At 40.7% G+C, this 23,478-nt stretch overlaps 1 protein-coding gene and 2 pseudogenes across 4 annotated transcripts in view; 1 reads left to right on the top strand and 2 right to left on the bottom strand.

Moving 5' to 3' along the window:
• LOC100023417 (zinc finger protein 420-like) overlaps window positions 1–23,478 on the bottom strand; it is a 621,149-nt gene that overhangs the window by 401,056 nt on the left and 196,615 nt on the right. The gene's annotated exons all lie outside the window — the stretch shown is intronic.
• On the top strand, window positions 8,140–9,054 carry monDomV1R-ps1228 (vomeronasal 1 receptor monDomV1R-ps1228 pseudogene; annotated as a pseudogene).
• Window positions 16,740–17,780, bottom strand: LOC100010862 (galactoside alpha-(1,2)-fucosyltransferase 2-like; annotated as a pseudogene).

Genomic DNA, 23,478 nt, shown 5'->3' with positions numbered 1-23,478 from the left:
TTGTCTGCATTCAAAGCAGGGTCTGGAGAACTGGAACACGGAGTCTAGAAAGGGTGGGAACTAGACCATAGGCTGGTTCGGACTGCCTCGATCCCACTCAAAATGTCCATCTCCCCCTCATAATCTCAGTACTTGACCCTCAGCGAGCACAAGGTAAGGACTTCAGCTGTTGTTCAGTCATTCAGTCACATCTGCCTTTTCATGATGCCCTGGGGTCGGGCATGGAGATACTGGAGTGTTTTCCATTTCCTTCTCCAGTGGAGTAAGGCAAAAAATAGTTAAGTGACTTGCCCAGGACCATACAGCTAGTAATTGTCTAAGGTTGGATTTGAATTCAGCTCATCCTGACTCCAAACTCCATTGCTTTATCCACTGAACCAATTATCTGCCTTGCATCTGGTTCTTTTTCTGCTAAGGAGGTCATCTGTCCTATGAATGTGTTCCCTTGCAGTGGCCTCGTCCTTTCTTCGAGGGAGGATTTCCACTCAGCCTGAGAAAAGCCCCTTATCTCACCATGTATTACCTTCCTGATGTGAGAGCTCTTTTAAGTCCATTTGGATGCTAAGGAAAGGGCCCAATAGAGGCTGTTTCTGTTATGACTCCCTGCTTTGTCTTGACTCGTCTTCCAGGATTCCGGGGCATCCAGAATTGGCATGCCCGACATATTGCAAGTGCTACTTGGTTTGCGCTAAAGGCTCCTGACCCTGATTGCTGTTGCTGCCTCTGCTGGGCTGATTGCTGCCATCTAGAAGCTAGGAGTCCTTGGAGTCAATCTTAAGAGCAGATGTGGAGATCCTTAACCTCAAGGTTCTTATGAGTTGACCTTCACAAGATGGAACTCTGATGGTTGGGATCATTGCATCAGATTACACAGAGTGAGAGAATCTTTGCTTAAGGGAATAAATTATTGCAGGACACGTATAGAGTATTAGAATAAGTTTCCAAGATACAGTGCAAAAGGAGAATGAACTTCCTAGTCCTATTTTATGAAAAATGGGATAAAAATGCTAAAATAGTATTTTGTAAAGTTTTTTTAATGCATTTATTTATTTACAAATATTTTTCCAGGTTTACATGATTCATTTTCTTTTCCTCCCTTCTTACCTGCCCCCTCCCAGAGCCAACAAACAATTCCACTGGGTTGACAAATGTTATCATTTGATACATATTTCCATATTATACATTTTTGCTATAGAGAAATCTTTTAAAGCCAAAATCCTAAATCAAACACCCATATATGTGTATATATGTGATAAATCATATGTTTTTCTTTTGTGTTTCTACTCCCATAGTTCTTTCCCTCAATGTGGTTAGCATTCTTGTCCATACATCCTTTAGCAGTGACCTGGCTTGCTGCATTGCTACTAGTAGCAAAGTCCATTACATTGGATTCCTCCACAATGTTTTACTTTCTATGTACAACGTTCTCCTGGTTCTGCTCATTTCACTCTGCATCAGTTCATTGAGGTTCTCCCAGTTCATATAAAAATCCTCCAGATCACTCCTTACAGCACAATAGTATGCCATCATCAGACATCACAATGTGTTCAGCCATTCCCCAGTCAAAGAACACCCCCTCATTTTCCAATTTTGTGCCATCACAAAGAGCACGACTGAATATTTTTGTACAAACAGAACTTTTCCCATTTAAAATAAATATTTTTGGGTGTATAAATCAAGTAGTAGTATTGCTAGATCAAAGAGCAGGCAATCTTTTCAAGCCTTTTGGGCATAATTACACATAGCCTTCCAGAATGGTTGGATTTAGAGTTTTGTTTTAAGGAAAAGTAAAAAGTTGGTAGATATAAAGCGTATCAAGAAAAGCACTGGATATGTCCAGATAATGTCCAGATGAGTTCCTCCCCTCCGACTGACTTAAGATGACAAAAAGAAAACATCTGGGATTTTGAAGAGCTTCTTTTTGTTAATAAGGTACTTGGTAGAGGTTTTTAAAAAAGATAATTAAATGTAAAATTGAAAAAATGAATATTTGAAGGCATTTTAGATGTAATTGGAGAAAAATAAAATTTTATTTTAAAAAACTATATCTAGATTCTGAAAAGTAGAAAGTGGTATCAGTGAGATTCCAAGGTGAAAAGTAAATAAATAAGAAAGGAAAAAAGAGCAAGTAAAATTTAATTGGAAAAATTCTTTTTGTTAGTTCTATGAATGATATAACAGAACTTTCACTGTTATTTAAAAAGACCATCTTAAATGGATTGTCAGAGATTAAGACTAAGAAAATATAGTATAAGGCTCTCTCCCCTTCTGGGAGAATGAAAGAAGTATGAAGTGCTTTTATTTCCTTGAGAATAAGAGAATAACAAATAATTAGCAATAATTCAATGGAGTGTAATCATTATAAGTAAACTAATGACAAAGTTGACTGTGCTGAATAAACTATGCAATTTAGGAAGTAAACGTTTAGTAAGTCTTTGGTTTTTGTTTAACATTTGGTGTTTAAAGGAGACATTTAGTGCAACAAAAATTAGTTTTATAGGCAGTCTAAGATACAATTAAAATGCTGTTTGTTCATTATTTTTGAAAAGGAAATATGAAAAACCACGGAATGATTTCTTGATTTGTGCATAAATTGGATTTAAGTGACAAAGAGTTGTATAAGGTAATTAATCTTATTCTCTTTGTAAAAGTCATGGAAGTCCAATGCCAAGACAAAAGTCCATTGGTAATGACCTGGGATACAGTAGATGACCTTGACTTCTTTCACATATGACCAAGCTCTAAGTCCTCCACAGTGCCTGCTGTGAAACTGCCTTCAAGGCCATAGGAATGAACTGTTCTTATCTGCCCATTCTTCCAGGGGAAGTCTTCACGTGTTTGGGATGGACGCCCACCTAACTCACTGACAGGTTTGTGGTCAATAGGTTACCCTTAACCTCATTTAGCCCATCTGCCAAGATGGGCTATACAGAAATATAGAGACTAGAGGAATTAAGAAAGTAAAAGAAAGTTGAGGAGAAGAACATGAAAGAAAGAAGAAAGGTTTTGTGTTTTGAAATCTCCTAGAGGTATATATAAAGAAAAGAAGATAGAAAAGTGATCAATAAGGGTTTGAGAGGAAGGGCATGTAGAGATTTAAGTGATAAGGGATAGAGAAAAATGAATGGGTTGGATTTAAAAGGAAAGGAGGGGGAATTTAGACACAAACCATGGGAGGAAATTCTGAAAAGGAGAAATAGATCTTGGGAGTTTTTACTGGGATTAACTGTCACTGCTGACTGGCTTTCTTCTGAGCTGGTAAGGAGGATCTTTGCTCTGGCATCCCCTGGGAAAACCTAATCTTGTGGAAAGATTAGTATATTCCTGGTTTGAAGAACTGCCTTGGAGGAGACTTGCCTTTCCCTGAAGTGCAGAGACCACCAGTCAGAGATCAAGGTGATTAAGGTAAACTGGAGGGTTTGGTCTCCTGAAACTCTGGGTTTATCTAGGAAACAACCTTGGTTTTAGGTAAGGACTCAGTACATCTGTGATTCCTCCCTCTTTAACCCTTTTAGACATAATCCATACTAATAAGATTGAGTAGGATAGTCAGATGGGATTAGATAAGAACAGGGAGCTGGTAAGCAGGCACTACAGAAGAAGTAGAAGGACTCTCCTTTGCAGGAGGTGTAGAAGTTGGGTGGAATCCAGATTTAGCAGTGCTAGGACCATACCTAGCAGTTTCCCTCACTCCAACTATCAAATAAACTTGTTTTTCTATAGACCAGGGGGTTTTGTGCTTTACTGGCCCTGGGGAGGTCCCAGATGGGTGTTTCTCATCTCCCATCCATCTAGGTCTTCCCAACAATCCACCTCCTCTTGGAGGTACCTTTTTCTATCAGTTTGGTGAGCCAGGGAGGAATTTTGCAAATGGATTAGAGGGAGGATTTCTATCTCTTGGGATGAGAAGGCTATGAGAAATGTTACATGTAGATATACCTACAGCATGCAAAATAGTACTTGTCTACTCCTTGTCCCAGGTGACTTATGATTTCAAGTGGGGAATGGGCCAGTATAATGTGAGTGTGTGGGAAATTAGCAGGTGGCAGTTTGACAGAGTCAGAGCCCACTGGCCATCAAAACTGAGCGTTCTTGAGTATTATGTATTTGTAATGTTTTCTGATAGCTGCTTCAGGAGGAACATTTATGAAATAGAAATAATCCTTAGACTTCAAAAGCCTGCATTCTAGCACATTCCCACAGGAGAGAAAATACAGTTTTTCCAATTGTTTAGATCTAGTTTTAATTGTATGGAAATTGTTTTGTAGTTGTGATCATATAATCCCTGTGTTTGTCTTAACAGATAGATTCCCATTGAGATCCGTCCAGCAGTCTCTCTGAGGGTCTGAAGATATCTCCATCTAAGGTGTAGCAATCCAGTTGAATACTGGAGATGAGAAACACTATGTGTTCAAATCCACTTATGTAGGCATCACACACAGTGCTCTGCCATAATACCATGGTTCATTTATTATATAGGTTTTCAGGTACATCTTTGGCACACAATCAATTTTCTACATATGTGACATTCTGCATTCTGATAGTAATAGTCTCTCGGAAGCCGAGAATGATGATTTTCTTTGTGCGTTTTCATCTATGATAGATAAGTGTGCACAAAGACACTTGTGCGTGAAGGAGATTGAAGTGGAAAAGTCGATGCACAGAGACAGTCCTGCTCTCTCAGCGTTGGAAGCCTGGGGCCAGGGGCACAAAAAGTCGTTACACCTGGAGACTTCCTCAGCTGCATTGGATGGCCGTGTTGTCCTTTGTGCTCCATCATGCCCTGAGCACTCCACAGTGCTTTGCTGCGTCGCCCTCTCAGCCATTGAACCTTCTTGTTGGTTTCTTCTGCCTGTTCCGCCAAAGCAGTCTTCACATGCTGGGTGAGCAAAGCCCTGGTTCACCAGGGGTCGACGACCTGATGGCTACCTTCACAAGGTTTAGCCAGCCTGTCGAAGCTGTTGCCTGGGGTATGGCTGATGCCGCATGCTAGCTACTGGGAGCCACAAGTGAGAGCTGGGTGTCAGGTGGGGGTCAGAGGCTGGAGAGCTCTCCAGCATTCTGATAGGATATTATCAAATCACCTAAACAATATTCTTGTGATGTTACTACAACAAAGAATTCTGTGATCATTTAATAAATGTATATGTATAACATGAATAAAGTCATTTGTAGGTTGGTACCCCTTGACCTACTGAGAGGATCATTGTGATTTTGATCAGCTTTCACTATCTATCACAATTGCTTAGGAGATGAATAACAAAACATTTTCATATCTAGGTGCAAAGTTAAAAGGTGACCTAAAGCAGACTGGTTCAGGGTTTTTTCTCAATTTACAAGTTCAGTTTTTCTTGTGTTACTTTGAGGTGCCTAGCAATAATGCCTGGTTTCTGTTAATCAACAAATTCATTGGTGTGTGATAACTGTAAGGAAAGATTTATTATGGTGCTCAAGCATTTGGCCAGTATTTATTGTAGGGCCTTGGAACGTATCTGTACTGAGTGAGAGAAAGGAGAGGTGATGGGCAATAATCTTTGGGCTTTAATTCTGTAAATGCAATCTTTTGGGGGTGATAATCTAAAGGTATTAAAGTGGGATATATATATACATACTATATATATATGTCCTATAAATATTTGCTCTCATATTATTTCTCCTGTATTGGAGAGAGAATAATAATCATAACAAGTCCATTAGTAGGGAAAGCTGGAGAGAGAGAAGTCACAGAAGCACGTTGGGGGGGGTTGTTCTCGGGGGTGGGGGGCTGCCTTGCAGTTTCCGGACTTCCCAGACTGTGACCGTGTCAACCAGAATCTGTTGGCTTCCCACAGATTCCTAAGAATTTTATATTACATAGGGTGATTTTAAATGGAATTTCTCTAACTCCTGCTGCCTGGATGTGTTGTAAATATATAGAAATGCTGATGATTTATGTGGGTTTATTTTGTATCTTGCAACCTTTCTAAAGTTGTTGATTATTTCCACTAGCTTCTTAGTTGATTCTCTAAGATTCTTTAAGTAGACCATCATATCATCTGCAAAGAGTGATAGCTTGGTCTTCTCATTGCCAATTTTAATACCTTCAGTTTCATTTTCTTCTCTAATTGCTACTGCTAGTGTTTCTAGTACAATGTTAAATAATAGGGGTGATAATGAGTATCCTTGTTTCACTCCTGATATTATTGGGAATACTTCTAATTTATCCCCATTGTAGATGATGCTTGCTGATGATTTTAGATATGTGTTGTTTATTATTTTTAGGAAAGGCCTTTCTATTCCTGTACTTTCTCATGTTTTCAATAGGAATGAATGTTGTATTTTATCAAAGGCTTTTACTGCATCTATTGAGATAATCATGTAATTTTTGTTAGTTTGCTTGTTGATATGGTCAATTATGTGGATGGTTTTCCTAATGTTGAACCATCCTTGCATGCCTGGTATAAATCCCACCTGATCATAATGAATAACCCTCGTGATCATTTGCCGGAGTCTTTTTTCCTAGTATTCTATTTAAGATTTTTATATCTATGTTCATTAAGGAGATTGGTCTGTAGTTTTCTTTCTCCATTTTTGACCTGCCTGGCTTTGGAATCAGTTTCATATTTCTGTTATCAAAGGAATTTGGTAGAACTCCTTCTTTGCCTATTATGTCAAATAGTTTGTATAGTATTGAGATGAGTTGTTCTTTGAATGTTTGATAGAATTCACTTGTGAATCCATCTGGTCCTGAAGGTGTTTTCTTAGGGAGTTCTTTGATGGCTTGTTCAATTTCTTTTTCTGACATGTGTTTCTTTAAGTTTTTTATTTCTTCTTTTGTTAACCTAGGAAATTTATATTTTTGCAAATATTTGTTTATATCACCTAGATTGCCATATTTATTGCCATATAATTGGACAAAAAATTTTTAATGATTGTCTTAATTTCCTCTTCACTAGAGGTGAGGTCTCCCTTTTCATCTTTGATACTGTTAATTTGTTTTCTTCTTTCCTTTTTTTAAATTAGGTTGACCAGTACTTTGTCTATTTTATTTGTTTTTTTCAAAGTATCAGCTTCTAGTCTTATTTACTAATTCAATAGTTATTTTACTTTCAATTTTATTAATGTCTCCTTTAATTTTTAGGATCTCTAATTTAATTTTCACCTGGGGATTTCTAATTGTTTACTTTCTAGTTTTTTAATTTGCATGCCCAATTTATTGATCTTTGCCCTCCCTAATTTGTTAATATATTCACTCAAGGATACAAATTTCCCCCTGAGTATGGCTTTGGCTGCATCCCATATATTTTGATAGGATGTTTCATCATTGTCATTCTTTTCAGTGAAATTGTTTCTATGATTTGTTCTTTAACTGACTTTGGAGAATCATATTGTTTAATTTCCAATTAATTTTTTTATTTGTCCAGGAGAGAAAATACAAACAAATATAGATACATAAAAACAACTTTGGAATTTTTAAAAACTGGAGGCCCACTGCATTCTATCCTATTGGAAATACTGGCCTAAGGGGACCTCTCTGACCTCACCAACTCACTGGACAGTAGCACCCATTTCATCTATGTATCCTTAATCATATACATGTTTCTTACTTTATTGGAATGCTGAAGGGAGAGATAATTTGATGTATTTGTGGGTCTAGTACTTAGCCTAGTTCCTGACTCTTTAATTGACACTTAGTAAATATTTGGTAACTGATTGGTTGATACTCATTGATTCCCCAAACAAAAATACTACTTAAGTGAAATGGCCTCAAACTATGTGTTGGGGTTGGGGTTGATCATTTTGACCATATGTTTTCCCACTGTCCCTAAACAGTCATTGAGAACACTCTAATAATCATACATCATATTATTATCTAATCATTATAATATTACAACCATAGAGATAATTATTTAAATGTTTCATAAACTATAGCTAAAGCTAGAAAATGTTAAAGAACCCCATTCCTAAAGCCAATTCATTGTTTAGGGACCTTGTGGAGCAAGGATGAGGGCAATAAGTTCTTTATAAACAACTGGACAAAATATATTCAGTAGGTTGTTCCAAGTGGGATTGCTGGACCATATTCACAAATACTGTCTACTTGTGTTTTCCTCTAGTCTGTCTGACTCTCATGGTAATTCTCCTCATAATACTGAAGACATGATCCTGAGTATAGTCTTCTTCTCCCAAACAGGAATTGGAGTTCTAGGTAATTCCTTTCTTATTATTCTCTTCATCTTCCTGTTTCTCAGTGGTCACAGACTTAGACCCATAGACCCTATTTTCACACAGCTTGCCTTAGGCAACTGTGTGGCACTACTTTCAAAGGGCATCCCACAAACAATGGTGATCTTGGGAATAAAGAATTTCCTGGATATCACTGGCTGTAAAATCACACTCTATCTTCATAGAGTGGCTCGAGGACTTTCCCTCACTATGACCTGCCTCTTGAGTGGATTTCAGGCCATCACCATCAGCCCAAACAACTCAAGTTCAGTAGCTCTTAAAGTCAGAGCACAAAAGTATATCATTCCTTTGAGTCTCCTTTGTTGGCTTTTCCATGTGTTCCTCAACATCTTTATTCCTTTGGTAATGATTGATCCAAAGCACAGCAGCAACATCACGAAGATTCAGCATTATGGATATTGTTCTCATTTACTTCCTTCTGGATTCCGGGCTTCCTTGTATGCATTTATTCTCTCCTTTCCTGATGCTGTATGTGTGGGACTCATGCTCCTTGCCAATGGCTACATGGTGTTTCTTCTGTACAAGCACCACAAGCAAGTTGAGCAAATTCACATTTCTTGTGTCTCTGTCCGAGGCTCCCCTGAGACCAAAGCCACTCGAACCATATTCCTGTTGGTGAGCACCTTTGTCACCTCTTATTCCATCGATTGCCTCTTGACTGCATATATGGCTTTTATGGAGTCCCTGCCCTGGCTGGTGCATACCTCTGCATTCCTGTCTTTCTTTTTTCCAGCTATTAGCCCATATGTTTTGGTTAGCAGTGATTCCCATGTTCCCAAATACTGTTATGCTCTCTGTGGAAGGAAACCCGCCCCCTCTGGAGAGTAATAGTAGGTGAGCATACTCCTTCATAGGAGTACCAAGGAAAGCTTCAGTCAGAGGAATTGTGATAGCAGATGAAACCTGAATCTGAGCTTAGATGCTAGGCTGCTCTCCTGTTTCAGAAAAGTAGGGATGCCATGCAGGCATTGATAATCAGATCATAGGCTGCATACCTAGCATAGAAAAATATCAGAATTAGAGAGGCTATTTCCCAGAAAAGGGGACAGTAATCTATCTGTCCAGTGTATTAATAAGAGTTCTTTTCTTAGTTGCCTGAAGTGGGAAAATAATCTGGTACTGTCTTATTGGGAAGGAATTAATTAAATTGTGCTATATAGTTGCAATGGAATTTGATTGTGCTGTAATAAAACATGAAGTGAATAATTCCAAGTCTCCTGGGAGGGCATCTATGTAATGATGCAGAATGATACTATTGTTAAAATTCTCTGGACACCATAATTTAACTTTATAATTATCATGAAATTAAAATTAAATAATGAATAAATAAAAATTAAATAATTATGAAATAATAAGAAAAAGCCCGGGCTATGTGTGATCAGCTAGCTTTCTTGGCCATCTCCTCCACAAACTTGTTGGCCCAGAGTAGATCACACACTTCTTCAGTCTGAGATCCCAAGGGCTTTTAGAATGTCAGGGGAAATCATCCCATCAACTCAAACCAAAAATCATGCTTAAAGCTAATAAAAGAAAAAAAAAAGAAAACTCATGTCCCTAACCCCATTTAACCATGTAACAGTTAAACATATATAGTTTAAAGAAACAGATGATTTACTTAAAAGTTAAGTAAACCAGATCTCAGGCATGGCTATGTGTGAGAATATGACCTCCACCCCATTTGATGCCACAGATGGCATCACCTGATGAAATCCCCTGGCATCAGCCTGAGCCTCAGTGGACAACCCTGCTATGGAGGGAGGAATGGGGGGGGATATAAGTCCAGAGGAGACACATGAGGGTCTCTATTGTCTTCTGCATTATTGCAGAAGAACAAGCTAAATGGAGACACTAAAATCAGGGTATTCTTTCCCTAGGCGTGATGTCTCCCTCTTCTCTCTCCTCTTTCACCTTCTCCCTTTCATTAATAAACCATTAAAAACCTCTGGCCTGGTCCCATGATTTTATATGAATGGCTATGATTCTAGGTCTCCATACAGAAATGGTTTTCCCCAGTAAAAGCTTGGTATGGGTTTTAGTCCAAAAAGTCAGCATTTTCCAGTGTCAATACATTGTACAGGTTTTACATGAGAGCAATGAATCTACGAATCTTTTCTCTGCATTTTGATGGCAGATGGATTAGTCAGCCACCCTTGGAAATAACTTTCCCAGCAGTCTGAGTCCCAGTAATTAAAGGAGAACCCAGGACTATGCCAGAGGCCTCTCCTATATGGAAGCTGTGGCTGTCACAGCTCCGAATCAGGGTTGTGCTCCAGGAGCCACTGAGTTTGGCTGTTTAGAATAGCAGGCTATGGAGCATTGTGTGGGACCTAAGGCTTGGGTCAAGACCCTAGAAGCCACCTACTCTGTTCCTGTACATACAATGCAAAGGACTTTCTCTAATCTGGAATTCCTAGAAGAGGGGCAAACAGAATAACCCATTTTGATTCTGTGAAAACTGACAGGTGTTGGAAATCTAAGTGAAGAGGTCAAGGAACTGAATTTTGAGTAAGAACTATGTGGGGCTTTGTTATTTCCTGATAGCAAGAGATCCAGTTTTTCTACAGAATCTAGTGGCTTCTAGGATTGCTCGTGATTCTTTCTCTCACTCTCACTCTCTCTCTCTCTCTCTCTCTCTCTCTCTCTCTCTCTCTCTCTCTCTCTCTCTCTCTCTCTCTCTCTCTCTCTCTCTCTCTCTCTTTTTGTGTTTGGGAGAAATAGAGCAGGTACCAACAACTAAAATAGAACCTAAATATTCCCCTTTGGGAAGGAACCACTGCACCTTTGACCTGGAGACCTTGTGGCCCCTCGAGTGGAGCTCCCAGAGGAGATGTCTACTCTCTCCCTATCATGTTTCTGCATATGGTGCCAAGAAAACCAGACAATCTACTTCCTGAACTGAAGTAACACCCTAAAAATGATCATTGCTAACTCCTGCTGTAAGACTTGAGAGAATAAAGTTGGTTCTCTACATACCCCTAAGGCAGATGAGTTCCTGTCTACTGTGAACCTTTCCAACTGAATGCAGATATTTTCTTAGGATTTATGTGGATAGGAATGGAAAAGAAAGAACAAATATCTGCCACTCGAAAATAGGTAGCTTTGCTAGGAACTGATGGGGATTGATCTCATTAGGGAGATGTTAGTTGCAGGATATGATGCCACTAGATATCTGGGGATTACATGGAAATTAATTGTTCACAAATTCTGCACAAAACAATAAACAACTGTCTTATCTGGACATGTCTTGGGCTTCTATTCTGGGAGAATTGGAGAATTATGCTGGCATTTGCATGAAAGGACTATTCCTTACTTTATCACTGCATCAATGTTGGCAGATATTCCTTCAAGAGCTTCCTTGGATAAAGAATACTGAGGAATGGAAGGCAGGTGGCCATCTTTTGTCCTAATAGTAAAAGGAACAGCTGACTTAGGCCTGCATCAAACAAGGAGGAGGCCCATAGGGATGGATTCAGGGCTATCTGCTGGAATTCCAAAGGGGTGGATTATCTCCTGATTGTCAGGAAGAAGAGCAGGGAATAACTTAGAGAATTCTCAGGCACTTGGAGAGACAAGGAACCTTCTGGAGAGCAAGATATTGGGACCCTGAGTTTACATAGAGATCTCTCCCTAAAGATTTGTGAGAGGTTCAGGTGTTGGGAGGAACAAGTGTTTTACTGTCAGAGGTTCCATGGACACAAGCCAAGCTTACAAACATTTCGAGACCTCCCTAATACCCGAACCTCATTTAAAGACCCAGTGAAGGTACATTCAAAATTATTTTTTTTTCAGTTGACCAAAAGTTGTAGGAAGAATGACCCTGATCCCAAACAATAAATATAAGTAATAGAGTCATACCTTTCTTCTAGGTAAACAAACAAACAAACAAAATCGTAATACAAGGATGAGCATCATTATTAAATAACATCAAGTCTCCTTGAAATCTGATAACCCAGTTTTAATTCCCAGATGTCCCATGCAGTTGTCTGGTCTCTGGAAATATCTTGCTTGGGATATTCTGGAATAGCCTCATTGTCATACAGCTTTATAGGTGCTCCTCCTAGGAAATCAATTTCTTTGGTTCCAAGACGCTTGCAGAGATTCCCTTGTTAATTCTGCTCAAATCTATCAGTGAGAAGACTCAACACAATTTAATACAACCTCCTAAATTTGGTTTTCCAATAACTTGTTTATGTTGTAAAAACAAGCCCAAATCTTATGGATCTAATCCAATTAACAACAGAGCTATAAGAAGAACAAATTAGAAACAATAAATTCTCTATCTCATATGGACAATGCCATTAAGGTATGAAGGAAGAATCTTAAAAAGATCCAGGAAGCTCTGACATGGAAAATGAACCTATTTGCCTCTTAATATTATAATACAGAGACTTCAAAATAGGAAAAAATATGATTTTAAAATCTCTTTCCCTTCAAGGGCCCAGACTGACTTGACATAAGCCACAAAGGGAAAAAAAAACTTTCTTAACTTAATTTGATTCCAGATAAGAGTCATAGTCAAAAGGCAATCATACTACACAAACCCACATTATTTATGTGATATCATTGCCAATTTCAGAATTAACAAGTGTTGGGGAGAAAAAGATAAAAATAGACCCTGCTTTGAAGCTCACAGTCAAATTAGGAACCAGTATATAAATAAGCAGCCAGCATTCTATGTATACATGTATCTATCTACTTGTCTGTTCATTTACTTGTCTGTCTATTCGTCTAGAGGATGAGAATGGAAATATCAAGAAAGGCACTAGCAGCAGGAAAGAACTGGGAAAGACCTCCTACAAAAGGTGGAATGATTTGACCTGAGAGTCTTTAAGGAAATCAGGGAAATTAAGAGATGGAGATAAAGAGGGAGGTCATCCCAGCAGGACAATAGCCAGTGAAAAGGCAAGATGTTTAAGGAAATAGCAAGTAGACTAATGTGTGATGTTATAAAGCTGAGGGAGAGATGTGTAAGATTAGAAAGATGGGAAGAGTCTAGATTTTTAAGAGCTTTAAATGACAGAGGACCTTAGATTTGATACTAGAGATAATATGGAGCTTAAAAGGCAATTAGGCATAGTGGATAGAGCATGGACACAAAGTTGGGAAGATCCCAAGTTCAAATGCAACCTCAGACTCTTAGTAGATCTGTCTGTCTTAGTTTTCTCATCTGTAAAATGAAGATGGTAGCACCTACCTATAAAATGAGAGATGATTTGTTAAGCCATTTTGCAAATCTGCAAGTGCTATAAACTACAACTATCATTATTGTGTAAATAGATCAATGGTTTTCCTTTTTCCTTTCTTGACAGATCCTTACCACTTATGCTGTGTAGGTAAGATCTGCCCTCTGGGCTCCCTAGGAATGTTTCTGCTCTTAATTGACTCCAAAACTCTTCATTTTCTAGAGATGAAAAAGTTTTGTCATCAAACCAATCCTTTGTCTCTTGCTCTCTTCATTTCTGTAGGGTTTCAGTTATGAAGATATTAAAGCTGTATTCAAAAGCTGGCTCTAATGAGCAAAGTGTTCATGGACCAGAATTACGCATTTATTTCTAATGTTTCATATGATTGATAACTGAATGGAACTTAAATTTTGTGGGACTTGAACATTACGCCTCTGTTATTATCAGCAGTCTGGAAGGCTAGCAAGCAATTTGTAAAGTTCCTTTGTAATGTCAAAGACCCACATTTAACGTCTAAATAAATTTGGTGCCAGTGTTCTGGCAAGAAGGTTTAGTCAAAGTCATGAAGGACTTTGAAGTGAGCTTCTTTCCTGGGCATCCTGCGGTACAACCGAATTGCTCTCCGTTCCTTTATCTTGTAATTGGATGTCAATATTATGGTAATATTTGACTGACATCCCCAGAACCCCCAATCTGGGTCTTAGTGAGCTCAAGGGGATCTCTGATCCCCATTGGGGGCCTTGGATTCTGTGATTTAGCCTTGCAGTGTACCTTTGAACACATCTCTGCTTCTCTCTGGGCTTTAGTTCCCTTCTCTAGAAAATGTAGCGTTTTCTAAGCCATCTTCTGGCTCTGAGATCGTATTCTGAATTTGTTGTGTGGTGTGCACAGGGCGATCTCTGGATAAGACCTTTAGATACTTTCCAGATCTGCAATTCTGGACAAACCACTAACATCTCTATGAATCAGTTTCCTGAGCAGTTAAATGAAGTTACATTTACTGGATACTAAGACCCCTTTAGATGCAGATTCTGATTCAATGAATGAGGACATTGTTTCTTAAACTGGCTTCCAAGTGTTCTGCAGTTCAGTGCAATGCCACTGGGGGCCCTGGAAAAATATTTTGCTGGGAGATATACTTTCTGATCTGGAACACTTAATCTCCATTTTTATTCAAGTCATAAAAGAGGAAGCAGTGGCTCAAGCTCCCTCAGGCCTCTCCATCTCCAGTTCTGACTTCCTTAGAGGAGATTGGGGCAGATCTTGAGTTGGATGGACAGGAGAGGAAGAGGAGGAAAGAGAGGATCTAAAAGGAGAACCTCAGCTTAAAGAAAGATGTGCCTAAAGATGGGTGGAAAAAAGAACACAGGATAAGAGAGACGTGGGTGCTTTGAGGCAGCAAGGGTAGATAGGATGGAAGGGAGCCAACATTTATTAAATCCTTACTATGTACCATTCACTGTGCTAAGCACTTTACAAATATTTCCTCAGTTGATCCTCACAATATACTTGTGAAGTAGGTGCTACTATTAGCACCATTTTAAAGTTGAGGAGACTGAGGCAAAGAAAGGTTAAATGACTTATCCAGGTCACAAAGCCTGTACATTAAGCTAAAATCAAACCTCTCTATTCCAGACTCCAAGTCTAGCAATGCCCATAGTGCCAGCTAGCAGCTTGAAACCAGTTGCTTCCTCTTATGAAGTCATAGCCTATCATTTCTGTCACCATTATGGACACCAGTTTAATGGACTCTTGGAATTTCAGAGCAGTATGGGAAATTGGCAATGTAGTCCAAAATTGTTTATTCAAGAGAAATATCCTTGGTTCTTCCAATTGACCCTCCTATGACCTGGAGTTTAGTTTTCTTCCCAATTAGATTAGAATTCCTTTGAATAGGGGGCACCTAGGTGGCTCAGAGGATAGAAAGTCAAGCCTAGAGACAGGAGTTCCTAGATTCAAAACTGGCCTCAGGGGGGCAGCTGGGTAGCTCAGTGGATTGAGAGCCAGTCCTAGAGACGGGAGCTCCTAGGTTCAAGTCTGGCCTCAGACACTTCCCAGCTGTGTGACCCTGGACAAGTCACTTGACCCCCATTGCCTAGCCCTTACCACTCTTCTGCCTTGGAGCTAATACACAGTATTGATTCCAAGAGGGAAGGGAAGGGTTTAAAAAAACAAACAAAAACTGGCCTCAGGCATTTCTTGGCTGTGTAACCTGCCCATGTCATTTAACCCCCAATGGTGAGGATTTACTACTCTTTTGCCTTGGCACCAATACACGGAATTGATTCCAAGATGGATGGTAAGAGTTTTAAAAAAATTCCTTTGTATACTCTGCAATTTGTCAATGCCATAACGAGACACAATCTTCCCTACCTCATGAGGTCAGAAGAGAATGAAAGCATTTCTCTCTACGTCTATTCACATAAGCTGAGATCCTCTCAGCATTTTTGGCTACTTTAGACAGGGGAGAAGTTCTCTGAATCATTTTAACTTTCCTCTTTGCCCCACTTGTTAGGGAAGCAGAAGATTCTGGCAGGTGAGTGAAGACCACCATTCTTACTTCCTTCCAACCCAAAATAATCCCAGACCCATCAGTAAGGAATTCCTTCTTGAAGACAGAGTTAAACATTAGCTAGTTCTAGACTTAGAGAAATCCATCTCTCATAAGACTTGCAGGTGGTCAAGATATCCCTGGTTTATCCCCTAAACCTGTGTTGGCAATCCTATGGCACATATGCTCCCTTCGCCCTCTCTACTCACACCTGAGGACATTTCTCTCATCACTTGCCCCACTGCCCAGCAGTCCAATGGGAGCTCTTCCTTCTTCCCCAGTTTGGCATAAGGCAGGAGGCTCATATGCAGTGGGAGGGTTGCACTTTGGGCACTCGGTCTCTAAAAGGTTTGCCATCACTTCCCTAAACCCACAGGGCTTTCATTGACAATGTTTCTTAAAAAAACTTCACCTCTTTTCCAGCAAGCCCCCAACCATTGAGGATTTACAATTACACATCCTACTAATATATGCCCAACCCAGTGGGTTTTCGGGACACATTAGTTTTGGATAATCTAACCCACTTTAGATAATCCTAAAACCCCCTTCTTCCATATATGCCATGGTATGATTCTATGCAACCAACTCAATTGTGTAGAACCACACCTGAATTTTTTGTGGTGGGATGAGGTAGGCCATGAAGTGGAGGCCTCTGTCCTATGATGTGGATAGATGGCCAGGATAGGAGAGATGGTTCCCTCCTGTCTCCTAAGCCTCACCTTCATAGTATACAAATCTGGACCATAGTTTGAGTCTAGAGTGAGGACCTGAAAAAGTATTCAGTTCTTGATCAGGGGTGACAAGTCAGCTGGGATCCCTATCCATTCAGGCAGGAAAGCTGCTTCAGGTTTGAAGATTTTGAGGAAAGGTGAGTCTGGAAGGGTGTAGTTGGCCAAATAGATCATCTCACCACCTACCAGGTAAGCAGCCCAGATGCCAAAGGTGCCAATGGTCATGATGGTGTGGTTGCACTGGGTCAACAGAGCAAAATCCTTTGCTGGAGAGCTCTCCACTCCATCCCCTGCAAATACCACATCTCCCTTGGTGGTGTTAATGTTCTCCCAGCACCATGACATATCATTGCTGGTGACCACAAAGACAGTATCATTGTAATGGGCTCTGAACCAATTCATGGCTTGATCCAAGTAGCCCTTGTGTGCTACCACCCCCTTCCAGACCTGGGGCATGATACGGATAGTCACCTCGGCGGACATGGACTCCCACAAAGGTGGCTGGGCTTTTCTGTATCCTCTGGAGGTAGGCCTGAGCTTCATTTCGGACATGGTCATGCAGGGTGAATTCACGACGGATCTCTTCTCAAAGGTGGTGGTAGAAAGTCCAGGAACAGGGGTAACCCGTGAAATGGACATAGGCACCATGAATATGTCGATATTCCTCCAACATCCAGTCATGTAGTTGGTAGTTCTGCCAGTGTATATGCTTGGCCACACTGGCTGGTAGAACAGGAAGGGTGATACGGAATATGGGAGCAAGATGTTGATGCATCTCAGGAGATATGTAGGCCCTGTGGCCATTGAGTTTTGCCAGAGCAGAGAGGGTGGCATACTCACCCATCTGGTTTCCTAGACAGCCTATAGAATTCACAGTCCAGATGCCTTCAGGGTGGTAGATTGTAAAGGCTGGAGGCTCAAGGGATAGTGGTTGTTTCCATGATTTAGATATCTTGGAGAGTCGAAGTTGAAGATGGAAGACTATTGAGGTCACAAAGATGAAGAGGAGGAAGTGGAGGACTGGGAAGGAGAAGGGTATCTGGGGACTTGACATGCCTGAAAGGAGTTTTATCAGTATGCTGGAATTAAACACAGTACTCTGGATATGATCTCCTTGTCATTATCCTTCATCCTCTGCTCTTTGGTTCCAGACTCCGATGAACAGACCACATTCAAAATTATTTTGAGAATTATTGGTGACTTCGAAATTACCTTTCTCCCTTAGAGAGTGAGGTACTCACCCAATCCCTTACATCATCCCAACTTGGATTAAACCCCTTAAAGAGAGCTTCAAACTGAGCTACCACCCCAGTGGGGTCAACCTCAAATTTAGGGGTATCCCCTGACACATGCTGAAGGATGTTATGTCTTAATGTTATCCCATTGCCCCTTTAGTTAGGGGCCGTAAGAAAGGAAGGGATTAGGCAATATGATTGAACCACTGTATATTGATCAAGGACAACAGCCCAGAGATACCAATAATCTAACTCTTCAGGATTTCTATCCCCAATAGCTAATTTTAACTCTTTCAATATATTAAAGTTAAAATACCTAAAATAGGACCAAGGAGGGTCCCCAGTCATTGCTAAGACAACTAGCCACCTCCTCTACCAGCAGGCTGTCAGCCCAGAGCCAGACTGGGGGTCTTCTCAGTCCCTGATTCCAAGGGAAGAGAAGGATTTCTTCTCCTCTCTGCCAATTTATGTTCTTTGTGATGTCTCTTTCCCAAGCCTCGTTGATTGCCGGATTCAGAGCTCAGCACAAACAAGAGGTATGTCTTCTGGATGCCTTGAGTGGCAATGGCCACACTACACATTTTAAGCACCAACTAGGGGATGGAGGACTCCACCTATGGCCTCAGAGAGATATGGTTCAGAGGTTCAAGTGTAAGATTTTTTTGCTTTAAAATCGAAAGGTTGTTTGGGGATGCCAAAAAGGGGTTTCAGATTAATAGTAACTTTCTGTAGCCGAGGCATTGCCGTAAAGGCAGAACCGTAAGGGTTAAGCCTTCTCTTCCTCCCCAGTTGAGCTGCATAGTCAGGGTCGTGAGTTGAACTGTGTACGACGACCTGTACAGCTGTGTGCTCAAGGTTGGAATAGCAGCAGCGGGAGGATTGATAAGGTCTGTGAGAAAGAAACTGTAAGGTCGGAGTAGCCAGCAGAAGACTGATAAGGGTTGTGGGAAATTATGAGAGTCTGTGGGAAAGTTGCTTCTCTGTCTTTGTTTGGAATCCTCTCAGTTCTTCCCTGTGCCTGGCAGGTAACGTCATGAATTCCTATGAATCTACCCAATTATTGGTTCCTGCTGTTGCTGGGCGGTAACATTATATCTTCCTGTGTGTTAACCTATATATTGCTTTGTTTGAACTCAATAAAGGGTCGTTATACATTTTCCATTAGCGTCCATTCATCACTTTGTATATTCGTTATCCCACGCAAGGTCGCAAGAAGGTTGGCCACCTTTCAGAGGAGCCTTGCATTTTGGCGTCCGAGATTCAGGGACACAAATGCCATTTGTAACCCCGATTCTTTTGCTGGTCAAAGGATGGCACAAAGTGACGGGCTTTGTGACAATATCTTGGATTGAGTAAGCAGAGCAAATTTGGGACAGAGCCAAGAGAAATCTGTCTTTACGGGTTTCCTCTGTTCTATAATCTTTTCTATCTCCTTTCTTTGTTTTGTGGGTTATTTCTCAGGAGGTATGGGAAACTCAGTTCCTGTCCTTTTACAGGACGGGGGATGGCAAGCTGAGCACCTTATTCAAGCTGCCTTATCGGCCCATGGAGTCAAAGTGCAGAAAAAGATGTTAAAGAAATTCGTGGGCTATGTAAGACAATTAGCACCATGGTTCCCTGAAGGAGAGATTATATCTAGTTCGGAATGGGAACGCCGCGTAGGATCAAAGTTTGGTTCTGAGGGGGAAACTCCACCCCCGGATTATGCAGTTATTTTCAATGTCATAAAGTCATGTATTGAGGATCCAGAAGCTAATAAGAAAATGCAAGCTGTTTTACAAATGGAGGTTGAGGAAGAAGATGAGGAAGGAGAATTTTGTGGGGAGGTCGGTAATCAGAGAAAAAATATTTCTTGTCGTGTGGTTTGCTTCAGGGGCAAAGCTGTACCCCTCCCTAATTCGAAAAAAATTTTCCTGAAACTGGAAGTGTTCAAAAATAAGCCGACAGTGACATCTAGTGGAGACATGAGGCAAGGACAGGTGGGAAAGTTTCTGAGAGTATCCCAGCTGGAAAAAGCATTAGGAGACTTAGACACCGGACAGGCACAATGATTCCCGGTATTGGAAGATGTTAACACTCAGACTAGGAGATTGACTCCCATGCCTTTGAAAGTCTTGAAAGAATTAAAAGAGGCATGTACTAAATACGGTCCTCAAGCAGCCTATACACTTTCTTTATTGGAGCTTATAGCTGCTGAGAATCTTACTCCTCATGATTGGATATTACAGTGATATTATGGATACATTCCAAATCTCAATCAGGCAAGGCAATTCCTGTTTATCCCTTAATGATGGGACACATTATTAAAAGGGCTATAAAAGTAGTTCTTCAAGGAATGGGACAATATCCTGAAGTTATTCATATTCCTGTTACAAAAGCACAATTACAGGATTGGATAGAATCTTATACAGAGTGGGCCAGTCTTCTGCAATTCCCATATTTCTTCCCCCCACAGACTAACTTGTCTCCCTTTTGGAAAATTTTTAATCAATACTGCATAGTTCCAAATCCTATTTCCAATCATCCAGTTGATGGTCCTGATATTTTTGTGGATGCCCATCCACAAACAGCTGCTATTTTTTCCTCCTAATCCGCCTATGATTTTTTGTACCCCTTTTTCCAGCACTCAACAGAATGAACTTGCAGCAGCTCTATTGGCTTTGTGGAAACATCTGGAGTCCTTTAATCTTATTGTTGATTCCCGGTATGCTGCACAAGCCTTACCTAAATTGACAAATGCAGTGATCCAATCTAAACGGGGTACAATCTTATTTTTTCAAAATTGCAGCATGTTTTACATGATCGCTTGAGCTCAGTGTATGTTCTTCATGTCCGTAGTCACACTTCTTTGCCCGGTCCGATTATTCTGGGCAATCATATTGTGGATCAGGCTCTTGAAGCCCTGTTACTGTCTTTTTCATCTCCAGCAGCCGAAGCTCGGAAAGCTCAGGATAAATTCCATCAATCTGTTCGAGCCTTACAAAAACAATTCCAAATAACTAAGGCACAAGCCAGACTTGTTGTCAAGGCTTGCCCCAAGGGTGTTCCATTTCAACCTGCAAGCCACAAGGAGGGTGCTCAGAACCCTCGAGGGGTGCATCCATTGCACATCTGCAGATGGATGTGACTCATGTCAATTCTTTTGGTCTTGCCAAGTATGCCCATGTTACTATAGATACCTATTCCGGGTTCTTGTGGGCCTCGGCTCTCCGATCTGCATCCACTAGGGCAGTGGAAACTCGCCGCCTCTTGACTTTTCAAACACAAGGTCCCCCTGAAATTCTAAAAGCTGATAATGGCCCGGCGTCCACTTCTGAAGCCTTTGCCACTTTTTGCCGTGATTGGCATATTACGCACATAACAGGCATCCCATACAATCCTACTGGTCAAGCAATGATTGAACGTGCCAACCGGACCTTAAAAATGGTGCTTGTTAAGCAAAAAAGAGGAGCTTGGCGGTCCCCTCAGGATCATTTGACCACGGCAATTTTGACTATTAATAATCTTATTTGGACACAACAAATTACTAAAGCTGAAAATGTTTTGAACATTGGCACCACATGGTACCGGCTCAGTGGGAAGATACTCTTGTCCCAGCTGGTGATTCGGACTATGTTATGTGGAAGGATGAAAATAACACCTGGTATGGTCCTGACAGAGTTTTAATCAGGGGGAAAGGGTTTCTTTGTGTCTCCACAGGTCAAGGACAACGATGGATCCCCCGTAGATGGACCAGACCTATCCTGCAGTCTGGAGAAGATGAAACCTCCACGTCGACCGAGGGGCAGGAAAAGGCCCCGGGTGCAACAGAGAAAAGAGAGACAACAGATCCTGTTCCTGGCGACTCTGATGAACACTCTCACCATGGCCAATGCAGAGACACAGACTCATTGGGTTTTGGGGGGAAAACCCCATGGATTAACTGTAGAATTTGAGGAGGACTTTCCTGAGGTATCTCTTCATGTACAACAATTTGGTCCAGGATGGAAATGGACCGCTAAGGATGGAGAGACTGGGGAAAGATTTCATATTGGGGATGGTATCACTCACCTGCAGATGGAGCAATGGAGAGATTGTCTCCACTAATCAGCTCTAGGAATAAGAGATGTATTTCTTGCATAGTTTTAGGTCTTGTAGCCATGATAGCCGCCATTACTGCTCCAACTGTCAGTAGTGTTTCCCCAGCACAAAGTGTAGCTAATGTTCATGTCCTGGAACATGATGCAGCATATTTACATGGGCTGGCGCAGAATGTAACCAAGGCTTTGCATATACAGCAAGATATTCATACAAGGGTTTTTTATGCTTTACAACAAATATCTAAAGATGTATTGTTACGAGTAGAAATTGTAGCTATTACGGGTAAATTACGGTGTGATTATCGTTATTCAGCTTTTTGTCTTCTTCCTGTTAAAGGAAAACTGTAATCCTTCTAGATTATTATCCTCAGAAGATTGCAATGGCAGAATTAAAGCCCAAAGATTATTGCCCATCACCCTTCCTTTCTCAAGCCCAAGATACACTCCAAGGCCCTACAATAAACACTGGACAAATGCTTGAGCACCATAATACATCTTTCCTTCCAGTTATCACACTCCAATGAGTTTGCTGATGAACAGAAGCCAGGCAGCATCGCTGGGCACTTCAAAGTAACACAAGAAAAACAGAACTTGTAAACTGAGGAAAACCCCCAAACTGCTCTGCTTTAAGTCACCTTTCAACTTCACACCCAGATACAAAGACATTTTGTTATTCATCCCCCTCGCAATTGTAATTGATAGTGAACGTTGATCAAAAGCACAAAGATCCTCTCAGCAGGTCAAGGGGATAGAATTGATTCATATGCCTCATAGTTCAGCCCTGTATCCCAGGGTGGTTCTAGTATTGATCAACACCTTCCTGAAGTGGGGAATTGTATAATTATCCTAAGATACAAGGTTTAAGATTTTTTAAGTAATTTTAGGAAAAGAAAATTGTCAACATCCTGAATCAAGAAAGTGGATGTTCTGGAGAAGATGCCATAAAGATACTTATAAAAATTGTACACTACATCAAGAGAGCCAGAGCGAACTTTGGGCTGTATTGAACTGAACTGAGGGGGACTGAAGCTATCATTTATTCTGAATGTAGACTCTTATATGGAAGGGGAGGGCCCCCAATTGGCTTTTTATCAATGTGTCTATCAATCGTTTTTTTCTTTCTTCTTCCTTTCCCTCTTATTCCCCAAATTGTTGTTACCCCCTCTATGTAAGGTGTAATATTTTACACACCTCTAGGGAGAGAATCTTTAAATGTATAGACTCCATATGTAGAATTATTCATAGGGGAGACTTGACATGCTAATCTCCTAAAAGACCAAGTGAGGGAATTTAACATGCTGGTTTCCCAAAGAATCAAAGGGGGAAATTGTGCGGGGAAAGTTTGCCCTCCCCCCTTTCTTGGGGTACAGAGACTGACCTCATCTCCTGTCGACTACTTGACCTGGAGGCAAGGATAGAATGGCAGCAGGAAAAAAGCAGCAATAGAGTCAAGGAATCATGAGATAGGGGGCA

The sequence above is a fragment of the Monodelphis domestica genome, chromosome 4 (assembly GCF_027887165.1).
Source record: "Monodelphis domestica isolate mMonDom1 chromosome 4, mMonDom1.pri, whole genome shotgun sequence".
Lineage (NCBI taxonomy): Eukaryota > Metazoa > Chordata > Mammalia > Didelphimorphia > Didelphidae > Monodelphis > Monodelphis domestica.
Note: the sequence above shows the minus strand (reverse complement) of the source record. Positions and strands in the feature narration are given on the sequence as shown.